The sequence below is a fragment of the Ovis canadensis genome, chromosome 13 (genome assembly GCF_042477335.2).
Source record: "Ovis canadensis isolate MfBH-ARS-UI-01 breed Bighorn chromosome 13, ARS-UI_OviCan_v2, whole genome shotgun sequence".
Taxonomy (NCBI): Eukaryota; Metazoa; Chordata; class Mammalia; order Artiodactyla; family Bovidae; genus Ovis; species Ovis canadensis.
In genome coordinates this window covers 49,068,027-49,082,250 of record NC_091257.1, presented here as the reverse complement: position 1 = coordinate 49,082,250, position 14,224 = coordinate 49,068,027, and the positions used below count along the sequence as shown (strand labels likewise).

At 40.3% G+C, this 14,224-nt stretch overlaps 1 protein-coding gene across 36 annotated transcripts in view; it reads right to left on the bottom strand.

The window, feature by feature from the left end:
• ZNF438 (zinc finger protein 438) overlaps window positions 1–14,224 on the bottom strand; it is a 191,325-nt gene that overhangs the window by 106,035 nt on the left and 71,066 nt on the right. For 9 of the 36 annotated variants that reach the window (XM_069547712.1, XM_069547690.1, XM_069547703.1 and 6 more), the window contains 2 exons: window positions 5,940–6,065; window positions 5,582–5,629 (listed from right to left, as the gene is read on the bottom strand). The exons of 12 other annotated variants lie outside the window; for them this stretch is intronic. The gene's annotated coding sequence lies outside the window, so the exon portion shown is untranslated. Of the gene's footprint in view, window positions 1–4,367; window positions 4,616–5,581; window positions 5,630–5,939; window positions 6,066–14,224 lie in introns of all 36 variants that reach the window. 15 more of the 36 variants (XM_069547723.1, XM_069547718.1, XM_069547701.1 and 12 more) reach the window with 4 other exon arrangements.

The window sequence follows — 14,224 nt, the reverse complement described above, 5'->3', positions numbered from 1 at the left end:
ATAAAAAATAAATACATTTTTAAAAATTGGAAAAAAAAAAAAAAACCACCGAAGACCATGGGCATGCGGTCCCATCACTTCGTGGTAAACAGATGGAGAAAAATTGGCAGATTTTATTTTCTTGGGCTCCAAAGTCACTTTGGACAGTGACTGCAGCCATGAAATTAAAAGATGCTTGCTTCTTGGAAGAAAAGCTATGACAAATCTAGGCAGTGTATTCAAAAGCAGAGACATTTCTTTGCTGACAAAGATCCATAGAGTCAAAGCTATGGTTTTTCCAGTAGTCACGTATGGATGTGAGAGTTGGACCACAGAGACGGCTGAGCACTTAAAAAAAGATGCCTTTGAATAGTGGCACAGCAGAAGACTTTTGAGAGTCCCTTGGAGAGCAAGGAGATCAAACCAGTCAATCCTAAATTGAATATTCATTGAAAGGACTGATGCTGAAGCTCCAACACTTTGGCCACCTGATGCAAAGAGCCAACTCATCAGAAAATATCTTGATGCTGGGAAAGACTGAAGGCAGCAGGAGAAGGGGATGACAGAGGATGAGATGGTTGGATGGTATCACTAACTCAATGGACACGAGTTTGAGCAAACTCTGGGAGATGGTGTAGGACAGGGAAGCCTGGTGTGCTGCAGTCCATGGGGTTACAAAGAGTCAGACATGACTGAGCGACTGAACAACATCCTTTACGTTCTGTCAATTTTTACTTTAAGTATTTTGAAGCTCTGTTAATGGACTCATAGATATTTAGGATTGTTATGTGTTTTTGATAGATTGATTTATCATTATGAAATATCTCTCAATATTACTAGTAATAGTCTTTGTTCTGAAGCCTATGTTGTTGTAATTAATATAGCCAATCCAGTTTTCTTAGTGATTAGTGTTTGCATGGTATATCTTCTTCAATTCTTTTACTTATAATTTGTGTTCATATTTGAATAGGATTTCTTATGAACAATATGTAGTTAGTAGGTCTTGCTTTTTTATCTAGCCTGATGATCTGTCTTCAGAGCATTTAAATCATTTATACGTAATGTAACTATTTATATGGCTGAATCTGAAATAATCACCTTGTTATTTTCTAATCTATTCTTTGTTTCCTTTTCACATTTTTTCTTGCCTTATCTGTGACTGAATATTTTTTAGTATTTCACTTTATCTTCCCTGTTGGCTTATTAGATGTACCTGTTTCTTTTGCAGTTTTATTGCTCTGGTGTTTAAACTACAGAGCTTTAACTTACCACAACCTAAGTTTTAATAATATTTTGGACTTCCCTGGTGACTCAGACAATTTTATCACTTCAGAATTAAGAATTTTACAACAAAAGATACCTATTCCTTTCTTCCTGTCTTTTGTGCTACTGTTACCATCATTTAACTATAGTAAGACTGTCACCCTGGAGAAGGCAGGTGTAGGCACTCTGGCTGACAGCCTCAGCCAAAATTAGTTTTTGAATGATTCTTATCAAAGTACCAGAAATGTAAATATGCAGCTGTCTTAGAGACTCGCAGCCAGCTCATCCTCCAGGTGAATGCCACCAACTAACCTCAGCTGATGCTACATGGAGAAGAATAACCACCAGCTGAGCCTGCCCTTTGCACTGACTTACAGACTGTGAAGTACAACAAAATGACTGTTTTTCTAAGACTGTTAAGTTTTTAGTTAATTTAAAACAGAATTAGATAACCATAACAGATACTGGCACATGGAAGTGGGGGCTCTGTAATAAAAATCTTAAAATACTGACATTGGCTTTGGGACCAAGTGGTGAACAGAAACAGGGAGGTCCTTAAAAACACTGTTAATGAAAACCTGAAGGACATTAGTGAAAATGTTCAGTTCAGTTCAGTCACTCAGTTGTGTCCGACTCTTTGCAACCCCATGAATCGCAGCACGCCAGGCCTCCCTGTCCATCACCAACTCCCGGAGTTCACTCAGACTCACATCCATAAAGTCAGTGATGCCATCCAGCCATCTCATCCTCAGTCGTCCCCTTCTCCTCCTGCCCCCAATCCATCCCAGCATCAGAGTCTTTTCCAATGAGTCAACTCTTCGCATGAGGTGGCCAAAGTACTGGAGTTTCAGCTTTAGCATCATTCCTCCCAAAGAAATCCCAGGGCTAATCTTCAGGATGGACTGGTTGGATCTCCTTGCAGTCCAAGGGTTAACAGATGGAGAAATGACACGGTGGTGGAAAATGTGCAACACTATTCTTTGCATAAAACAGAAAAGAGAAAACGTGCCCAATAAAGTGGTAGACTTGGCTAAGGAGATTGCCAGGCAGAGGGTCAAAGTATTAGTCTCTTTTAGTCTAGTGTAACATGGGATTCAAAGAGAAAGATAAGTTAACGAAAGAACTCTTCCATTTTCGAGCAGAATTTAGAGCTAACAAAAGAATCATTTCACTTTCAGGAATTTAAAGAGCCAGGACTTGCTCTTTTCTAAAACAAAACATTTTCTCATCCCCATTCTGCCCAGACAGAAAACTAAGATACAGCTTCAAAGTAAAAAGTCAAGTTTAGGGCTCTCTCAGTAAAGCATGGTTTTGGGACAAAAATTTCTAGAGTGTGACTATAAAATGCCATCATGATTACATGTTGTATCTAATTCAGTTCTAAGAATCTTAAGAGTGTGTGCCTCATAAGACTATCTTTTCTAGATAAAAAACCTGTAGGAATCCTGAGTGTGTCCCTTTTGGACTCTTTCAAACAGAAAAGCTTCACAGAATCTTACGGGTATCATCTTATAATGCCTTTACTCACAGTCTGAAGTAGAAAAAAACATATCTCAAAACAAATGTGAATGTGGCTTCTGTCTAACAGAGTGGACTATAATTTGATACACAGGAATTTCACAAAGTTTTTAAAAGAATTATGTCAGATAGGGCTGACAGGAGCAGAAAGAAAAAAAAACTGCAAAGATGCCTCTGAACTCTCAAATTTCTACAAGCAGGAAGCAAGGCTGGCAAGACTACCCAGTTGTAAACGTGAACCATTTTTTATATAAAATGATGGATGACTCAGAGTTGCTAGGGTAAAGTCAGGACCCATGGATAATCATTTCCAGGGAGTAAAAATAATGTTAGTAAAGAAATGACAGCATTAGGATTTCAAAATTACTATGAACCAGTGAAAGCTATGCACCTCTTGCTTCCTGATTCTGAGGGAAATGCTTATTGCAGCGATTCTATGTCTGCCTCTCTAATATATGCTGAATAAATAACTTGTCTCTGGAGGCAACTACACCAGGCGAGCTTCCTGCACATTTGGACCTGACTTAAATGACAAGGTCCTGGACCTGAAGCTTGAGAGTAAAGCCACAGAGGGATGACAACTTTGGATTCTCGGAAGGGGCTGAGTACATTTAAAATATAAGAAGAATGTAAATCATCTGTGGCCAGAGGGTAAACTGTAGTAGAGTAAGATGGCCACACATTCTCTGATACCTCTTCCACTGAGAGGCCACTCTATGTCCCATCTCATTGAAACTGGCGGGGGGAGGGGGGGTGCTCTGGCACTGCTTTGACCAACACAATATGGTAGAAGTGATGTGGGGCCAGTTTCCAGTTTTAGACCTTCCTCTATAGCACCATCCTTCCGATCGCTTGGAAAATTCTCTCTAGGAGTCCTAAGCCACAGCAGAACAAGTCTGACTCCCTTGAGACTCTGCTAAAAAGGCCGTATAGACACATCTTCTACCTTCGTCCACATATCATATATGTGCATAAAGATATCCTAGATCCTCCAGAGCATCTAATGCATCTACCAAATGGATACCATCCAGTGATCTTAGTCAGTGCAATGCGGAACAGAAAAATTACCCAACAGAGACTTGTCTGAACTCCCAACCCACAGAACCATGAGCTATCCAGAACAAACCACTCAGTGCTGGGGCAATTAATTATGTAATAAAAGATCACTAAAATAATGTTATTTTGTAATTTACCTAGGCTGTTGCAGGACTCACAATGTCCTGTGTCTAGCCTCTACTACCAAACTGGAAAAGGAAGCCTAAACCCAGAGTAAGCTCAGAAGTAATCTGCAAAGTTCATTTTAAGGTAATATTATTTGTTAGAGATAAAAAGGCCAATATTCTCAGAGATACTATAAAACAATTTTCCAAACATGACAAACTTCAACCAAGTTGCTGCAATGAAAACCAACTGTTTTCATCTTACTAAATAAGCTACTGTTCATATATAATTAAGCCAAAAGATGCACACACAGGTTGTCGTTTAGTTCATGTAACAAATGCTTATTTAGACACTTACTCATGATTAAAACACAACAAGAATTACAAATATAAAATTAACACCAGTCTCATGGAGAAGGCAATGGCACCCCACTCCAGTACTCTTGCCTGGAAAATCCCATGCACAGAGGAGCCTGGTAGGCTGCAGTCCATGGGGTCACTAAGAGTCGGACACGACTGAGCGACTTCACTTTCACTTTTCACTTCCATGCATTGGAGAAGGAAATGGCAACGCACTCCAGTGTTCTTGCTTGGAGAATCCCAGGGACAGAGGAGCCCGGTGGGCTGCCGTCTATGGGGTCACACAGAGTCGGACACGACTGAAGCGACTTAGCGGCAATAGCAGCAGTAGTAGTCTCAAGCAGTGATTTAAAAAGAGAACATAGAGAAGTACTGGTGTATTAACATAAATTACAAAGTCCAGACCAGGTAGTGGCTGTTGCTAAGGGGATAACATGTACGTATAATACACACGTGTATGTGTATGTGCCTGCTGACATTCCTATCTTTGTGAACAGGAGAGTGCCTGGTGCCAGTGTGTGCATATGTGCCCGTGTGCTCAGTCTCTTTGCAACCCCATGGACTGTAGCCCATCAGGCTCCTCTGTTCATGGGATTCTCCAGGTAAGAATACTGGAATGAGTTGCCATGCCTTTCTCCAGGGTGTCTTCCTGACCCAGGGACTGAACCTGCATCTCCTGCATCTAATGCACTGAAAGAGGATTCACCTGATTCTCATTCAGGCCTCTCAGCCCATAACCATTCTGATGGCCTTAAGCTGACTGGTGTAAAGCACCTATTTGTGGAGAAGCCTAGACTTGAGGTGGCAGAACCAAGGTTGTACACATCTTTGCAGAACACATGGTACCAGGCACGATGCTGTATATGTCATCATTCTCTAAGTATCTCTAAGTATTTGTCCACTGATTAACATTACTGTTCAGTGCTCTAGGATGGTCCTAAGGAATAACTATTTGGGAGAAAATATAAGCATTCTTCCATGATTAGAATAATAAATGGGCTTACTGGTTTTAGGAAATATTAACAGACTATAATTTAAGTAATTTGTGACTAAATGTCATTTTTCTCTATGACTGAGCAGTGCCACAGTTAGCAAGCCAGGTGGAAAGCACTTACGGACTTGGACACAGACTGTTGTGAGGAATTAACCGTCTAATAACAAAAAACTCTGAACAGGATCTATCATTAGAGACTAATTGGAAAAGTGAGAGTTAAACTATTAGACATATGCTTAATGACACACACACAGACCAATTTAGAATCTACAAAAGTAATGTCTACTTCACATTTATTCAAACAAACCTCTACTGAAAGCCGTCCATGTGACAGGCTACCTCAGGCTCTGGGAAACTGAAAGGAGAATGAGAAACAACAACGAGTCACATTGGCTTTCTAAGGCAGATCCAAACGAAATCAATCTAAAAATTCCTCTACTTGTCTCCATGGGAAACCATGGATAAGGTGCACAGAAAATATTTTATCTCATTACCTGAAGCCATGCAAATAGTCTACTTTGGCCTAAACACCAGCAAACTTTAATTATCCTAGAAACTCCTTCAAAGAGACATTGTTTCATTTCTGTCCAGCCCTGAGTCCTTAGGTTCCCAAGTTGGATGATGGGAACATGGCAATGTGCTCCAAGCAACAGGAGCAGACTTACCCTGAGCTGCGTTAGAGGGAAGCTCCTCAGGATGAGGCCAGGGCTGGAATAGGTTCTGTGTCCCTATCCACCAGTAGCTGCTGACACATACAGTGCTTCACAGGAACATGTCATTTGCTTCCAAAACTTTAGGGGGAAAGGGAAAAATAGAAAACCTTTTGCCAACAACAAAACTGTACATTTTAAAAGTTGTGGAACAAATGAGCTGCTATATACTTTAAAAACCAGATAAAAAGTAGAAAATAAATACCACCCTACACTCAGCTACTACCTCCTGAATTGAACTGAAGCAAAAATGTTGCCATTTCAGCTAAGTGGCTTTACATGAGGTAACTTAAAACACTCTACCGATCATGTAAGTTAAAAGTAAGATGGTGGCATCAAAATCTACCCTTTTCCAATCAGAACCCACTTTTCAAATGTGCTTTTAGAAGGAAAAATGTAATCTCCACTAGATCCAAAGGGGTTTGGTTTACCTAGAAATTCACCAGTCCAGGAATCAGAAGATTTTTAAATCTAATTTGATAACAGATTTGGTTGTTGATTGCTAATGTGAATCTTAAAACTAATCCGTTAGTGCTCTGTTCTTGTTTTAAATCAAAGGCATTTCTTCTGGGCTGCAAATTAACAAGAACAGCTAGCCTATCGCATGGACCAAGAAGGGGTTTCTGATCTTTAGAAGCAGGAGGTCCGCCTACATACATGATCACCTGGGACAAACTTGGCTAGCGCAAACTGGTGAGAAGGTTATAGGAGCCTGGGAATGTTTAACATCAAGAGAGGAATTACAGCTCAGTAAGATCAGAGGGAATTACACAGGAAATGTGAACAGTAACCCTTTCATATCTCCGTGCCCGCTCCCACTGCTTGTGTGATAAATGAGGTCCTGCAGCCACCCAGCTATGTGAATACACAAGCCAACTGCAGAGGGGGCCTGGGAAAAAGCTATTTTATACACACACATACACACACACACAGAGCACAGCATAAATTTATGATGACATGATAAAATCATGTCCCTCCAGAAAAAAAGCCTTTAGCCTTTCTAACTGCTACATATGCACTCCATCACTGCCTTATCCAACAAGGGCCTTAAGTAAAAGTCCCAAAGAAACTTGAAGAATCAGGCGGGGGTGGGGAGGATGGAAGATTTGGCAGACTCTTCACAAGTAGGGAAACGTGGCTCCTCTGAAGCTGACCAAACAAACAGGTCTCCACCCTGGCTTATGTTTAAACATCTTGTTCCTAGTCAGTCTGTAGGGAAAACATTCTTTCCACAATAAATAATATGCAATCAAATCGGAAAATTCTTACCCCATCCTTTATCTACTCTCTGTAGAAGTTTCTTCTGTATTGTAAGCCAGAAGCTTAGAGAATTCAACTGATTGCAAACTATTTTTTTAAGGAGTTGCTTAAGTATAGTCAAGGCATATTAAAATACTTCTGGTTGCTAATTATGGAAAAGCAAGTGTGACTTGCAGATTCTGGACTCCTTCAGAGAGCCCCCCTGGTTAGGATCTCAAGAAGCAAAGCTACTCTAGCCACAACTGCCTCTGAAAAAGGAGGAAATGTTCAGCTTCTATAAATAGGTGAGTCTGAAAGAGATTCATTAAAAAATAAAACAACAAACAACTAAAAAACCCCATGGTGCTCAAGACAGTAAGAATATGTAGGGGAAGTAAAATAAAATGAAGGGGAAAAGTGCTATCTTCAGTGGGCTAAGTCTAAAGTATGGAATGGAATTTTAAAGGTTACTCTGAAATAAGATTTCACTTTTTCCATTGGTATAACCAGGTTAGGGACGGTCTGCCACAAAGAGTAGGTCAAGAAACCAATGAAAGTGAATACAGAGATGACAAAGCAAATCACCAATGAAAATTAAAAGGCTTGGGTTTTTGGAACTATTCAGAAGAGGGAACAGTAAAACCAGAGAATTTTTTTTTCAGCAATGTGCCTCCTCCAAAGCACACATATCTTCCTCAAGCAGCAAACTATACCAGTAGTGATCCTGTATGGTGACTGGTGGGCTTTCCTGATGGCTCAGTGGTAAAGAATCTGCCTGCCAATGCAGGAGATGTGGGTTCCATTCCTGGGTCGGGAAGATCCCCTGCAGAAGTAAATGTCAACCTGCTCCAATCTTCTCACCTAAAAAATCCCATGGACTGGCAGGCTGCAGTCAAAAGGGTCACTTGAAAGGGTCACAAAGAGTCAGATACACACACACACAAGACTGAGTGGCAGGTCACACACACACGCAGAACACCCACACAGGACACACACACACAGTGAATGGCAGGTCACTCAAAGAGCAACGGAGATTTTCACAGCCTCTAAGCAAGGATCAGTTCTCATCACAGCCTAGACCAAATGAAAAATCAATGGCACTCTCTGCTCATCCAGAATTGAGAGCTGACTTGGAAGGTCTCTTCATCATTTTAACCCTATGTCTCCTTCTGACAAACATAAAAACCTCATGCCTTCTTTGAATGTTGAGATTTGAGGATAACTTAAGTGTTGCAACCAAAAAGACGACACAGCAAGGTAATTTCTGATGGTTTTTTCAAACCATGTTCTACTGCAACAGAATTTATTAACAAATACTTTCCTATATAGACATATTAACACCTGTTTACTTTTCAAGACAAAAAGGCCAAAATATTTACAAACACTATGTATTAATTACAATGGAAAGATATTTATTGGGACCCTGGGTATGTCTCTTCTCCTTGAGTTACTGCAGATGATCTTTTCAGTTCTTACACTAGGCCTGAAGAAATGCTGGTTTTACTTCAATGTTTGTTTAGGCCTTCCCTGGTAGCTCAGACAGTAAAGAAATCTGCCTGCTATGCAGGAGATTTGGGTTCGATCCCTGGGTCAGGAAGATTCCCTGGGGAAGGGAATGGCTACCCACTCCAGTATTCTTGCCTGGAGAATCCCATGGGCAGAGAAGTCTGGTGGGCTACAGTCCATGGGGTTGCAAAGAGTCAGACACGACTAAACAACTAACACTTCCACGTTCACCAATAGGGCCCCAGCTCCTACCCTGAAGATCACAGAGCTCTGATACAGTGCTCTCTTCCGTGGAATAAAGGACAGAGGAAAGCAGGTTACATTCTCAGGACAGAGGCAACAGTGAAAAGGCAAACTGCAGGTGACCTCGACAACATTCAGATGACAAAATGACAGAGGCATCGCCCGATATTTGCACGTTCACACAACGCATCACAATGTATAAGACACTTCAAGAAACTTCACCCCAGTTTTACCAAGTGGATATTAAGAAGAAGAGGGCAACAGAGGATGAGACGGCTGGATAGCATTGCTGATTCAATGGACATGAACTTGGGTGAACTCTGAGAGATAGTGAGGGACACAGAAGCCTGGCGTGCTGCAGCCCATGGGGTCACAAAGAATCAACACGACTTAGCAACTGAACACCACAAGTGGATATTATTATCATTTCATTGAAATATCACTAAGTGGCCTTTTCAAGGTTCCCCAGCTAGTTGAGCAGCAGAGCTGAGATCTAAACCTTCTGACAGCTGTCCCAGATAGTGAAGATCTTTATTTTGTCAAGAAATCTTGAAAATATCTTTATCCAAATTCTAAAGTCAGACTACACAAAATAAGCAGATTTTTTTTTTATCAACCCACCCAACAACCACTCCCTGTCTACAAACTGCCATAAAAATGATCAGACTCTCTGCAACTGTAGCCTTTTACCAGGATGGCCAAGAGCATAGTGAAAAGCATCTTTCAAAATTTAACCTCTGTGAATACCCTATGACTGATTCACATTGATGTACAGCATAAACCAACAAAGCAACTATCCTTCAAGCAAAAATAAATTAATTTAAAAAAAAATCCTGCTCACACCTAGGACTTGTATCCTATAATTGACTCCCAAATAAGGACATCATCACAGGCATGGGCTCTGAGAATCATTAACTACTGAGGCAATGTCTGGGGTGTCTGTTCTTCATTTAGGATGAGTCAAACATGACACACGTACGACCAGCTCATGCCTGGAAGGTGAGCATACCCCCAGCCTCTGGCTTAGCAGAGACACATACCTCTGGGGCTGGCTGGAGAGACCAATGGCACAGAAGAACAAATCTCACAGAAATAAAAGTTATATTCTTAACAAATAAAAGCAATCATTCTATTTTATTTTTGAAGTTGTACTAAAGAATGATGATTAAATTACATTAGTATGTTAATGTAAATGTGAGATAGAATAACATTGGAATTTTACTCATATAAAATCAGTTTTTACTCATCTCTGTAGCCATAAAATTAAAAGATGCTTATTCCTTGGAAGAAAAGTTATGACCAACCTAGACAGCATATTGAAAAGCAGAGACATTGCCAACAAAGGTCCGTCTAGTCAAGGCTATGGTTTTTCCAGTGGCCATATATGGATGCGAGAGTTGGACTGTGAAGAAAGCTGAGTGCTGAAGAATTGATGCTTTTGAACTGTGGTGTCGGAGAAGACTCTTGAGAGTCCCTTGGACTGCAAGGAGATCCAACCAGTCCATTCTAAAGGAGATCAGCCCTAGGTGTTCCTTGGAAGGAATGATGCTAAAGCTGAAACTCCAGTACTCTGGCTGCCTCATGCGAAGAGTTGACTCATTGGAAAAGACTCTGATGCTGGGAGGGACTGGGGGCAGGAGGAAAAGGGGATGACAGAGGATGAGACGGCTGGATGGCATCACTGACTCGATGGACGTGAGTCTGAGTGAACTCCGGGAGATGGTGATGGACAGGGAGGCTTGGCATGCTGCGATTCATGGGGTTGCAAAGAGTCAGACACGACTGAGCGACTGAGCTGACTGAAGCCTATTATGAAGATTGGGAGACAAACACGTGAAAAATGCTAAACATCTTGCCTAGCACATAGTAGCTACTCAGTGAATGTCAGCTGTGATCAGCAACATTACTGCTGTGAAAACCAAAAGATATAATGGAAAGTCACACTTCAGTGAACCAGCAAAACATAATACATTTGCGGGTTATTTTTTAACATCTACACAAAACACAAGTATCTCTTCTAGACATACAAATACATGTATATAAGTATTCAGAACAAGATTTAGAAGAATAAATGGCAAGAGATGACCCTGGGACTGAGATGGTCAAAGGTAACTTAAATCTGATGTTTAAGGCTTTAAAAAATTTATGTATTCCTTGTATCAATAAAATTAAAGAAACCAAAATAGAATAATAAAATTATACAAAGTATTATTATATTCTCTTCAATCGCATAGCTGATTTCAGTATTACATGAAAAAGTTTATTTTATTTGTAGATAGGGTCCAAGTGAGGTTCTAAAGCTCCTGTTCTTTTCTAACACCATTCAAGCTTTATACCACAGACTGCTTTCAACAATCTTCCTAATGATAGTCCTGTTCACCAAACTGAAAATAACTGTGCAAAAAAAAAAAAAAAAACTTCCTTACAATTTTATTAACTTTTAAAACCATTCAATGTATTTAATTAAGATCCAAGGAGGCTTTCAATATCCAAGAAGCCATACATCAAAACAGCTTTACATAAAACAACTACCTTTTTGCCTCACATTTTGTGTGTGTTTATATCTCATAAACTACATACAGAAAGTCAAGTTGTGGATTCACTCTAAGGCCAAAGAGTTGCCTACTTAAAACCATCATAACAATTTCCAATGTCTTGAGGGTTGCTCTAATTAAAAACCTCTCCTCCTAGGCTCTTCCTAACTTCTAATTCTTTGTCTGTACCATTTTGATGCTGGTTTTAAAATTCTAACTTTCCTTCTCACTCACAATAATAACTTTGACTTTTTCATCCCATTCTTCTTCCTCCAGATCACCTAAATGGGAGCCTGTAAACTGTACGCAAACCAGGTCACAAAAGCTCTTATTAACTTCCTCATAGGAGCAAATAGCAGGCCTCCTGTGGTTCAGGCATGGAAGGACCACAGGCCCAACGGGCTGGGACCCTGCAATTTACAAATCCAGCTTATAAATTAAAGACCTCTAGCGCTGTAAAAAGGGACAGACATTTCAACAGATGAGAAGACAGAGAAAGCAGCCTCTTATTTGACCAGGAGGACATTAAGGCTGAACAGAAATCCCCACCTCAACGAGCTGTGGATTCAGTGTTTGTGGGAGGTAATGTGATCTCTTTTAGATATATTTATAATTCAAGTAAGCCTTTCTCTGTAAATAAATGGGGGATAGTATTTGATCAAAAGGGATTTTTTTTTCTTTTTTTTAATTAATTTATTTTTTTATTTTACAATACTGTATTGGTTTTGCCATACACTGACATGAGTCCGCCACGGGTGTACATGAGTTCTTTCTATAATTTCAAATAAAAAATTCTAGGTATAATTTGTATATACATACTGCGAAAATTCTTAAAGAGATGGGACTATCAAACCACCTTACCTGCCTCCTAAGAAACAAGTAGGCAGGTCAAGAAACAACAGTTAAAATTGGATATGGAACAACGGACTGGTTCAAAACTGAGAAAAGAGTATGTCAAGGCTTATTTAACTTATATGCAGGGTAACATCATGCGAAATGCTAGGCTGGATGAAGCTCAAGCTGGAATCAAGATTGCTGGGTGAAATATCAATAACCTCAGATATGCAGGTGACACCACCCTTATGGCAGAAAGCTAAAAGGAACTATAAAGGCTCTTAAAGAGAGTGAAAGAGGAGAATGAAACAGCTGGCTTAAAACTCAACACTCAAGAAATGAAGATCATGGCATTCGTCCCATCACTTCATGGCAAATAGGAAACAGTGGAAACAGTGACAGATTTTATTTTCTTAGGCTCCAAAATCACTGCAGGTAGTGAATACAGCCATGAAATTAAAAGATGCTTGCTCCTTGGAAGAAAAACTATGACAAACCTAGATGGTGTATTAAAACACAGAGACATCACTTTGCCAACCAAGGGCCGTCTAGTCAAATCTATGGTTTTTCCAGTAGCCGAACATGGAGAGTTGGACCATAAAGAAGGCTGAATGCCAAAGAATTGATGCTTTCAAATTATGGTGCTGGAGAAGATTCTTGAGAGTCCCATGGACGGCAAAGAGATCTAGCCAATCAATCCTAAAGGAAATCAACCCTGAATATTCATTAGAAAGACTGATGCTGAAGCTGAAGCTCCAATACTTTGGTCACCTGATTCGAAGAGCCCACTAACTGGAAAAGATGCTAATGTTGGGAAAGATTGAAGGCAGAAGGGGGCGACAGAGAATGAGATGGTTGGATGGCATCACCGACTCAATGGACATGAGTTTGAGCAAACTCTGAAAGATAGTGAAGGACAGGGAAGCTTGGTGTGCTGCAATCCATGGGGGTCTCAAACAGCTGGACATGACTTGGCAACAGAACAACAAGTTGTTATCTGTAAAGCACTAGACTGTGCCCAACACAAAGCAAAGCACTGTATAATTCCAGGCTATTATTTTTAACATCAGAAATGTGTACCTCTGGGGCCGGAAAGTTAATGAGCACAGCTTACAACAACCACTGAAGGAACAGGTGCCTTGAGACTGCTTAGTTCTTCTCTTAGAGCAGGTTCAAATTTCCCACATCATTCTCTCCTGTGCATTCGAACTACTGATGTCTTCCTACATGTCTCTGCACAACTGGTGCTCTGCATACCTGGTGAGGCATCTCACTGTGAATTCTAAATGTCTTGAGAACAGAGACTCTATCTACTTCACCTGTAGTCTCAACATCTAATGCAGCATCTCCAGAGTAGCTGCTCTATAAAACCCAGTGGAAACATAGTATTAGCCATCTATCCATCAGCTTCGTTCAAGTTCACTTCCTGTGAACAGAGGCAACTGAATGTTGGTCTCTGCACCCCAGAGGACTACCACACAGTGGCACTTAATAAAAGCCTACCATCTACATTTTGTATCCAAGTTTCAAATTTATTCTGCATTTTATTTGACTTATTCACAGCATCTATTTACTGAAACAAAATGCATTTCTGAAATGAAAGGATTCTCTTTTTTTCTCTCCCAGAAGCTCTTCATAGAGCGGGAAATAAAACTTTTCAATAACTTTTTAGTCCTCAGAGTGATGACTACAGCAAAGAGAAGCAATGATCTTTTCTCCACACTGTTCTGGATGGCGCCTTTGTGGGAATCATCCTCCAGAACTGAGCCAAAACAAAGCCCTTCTTCAGAAACAGTCACCCTTTGACAGTTGCACAGATTTCATTCAGTCAGTGCTGTGTCCTTGCTCTTTCACAATTGTGACATATTCATTATCTGAAAACTC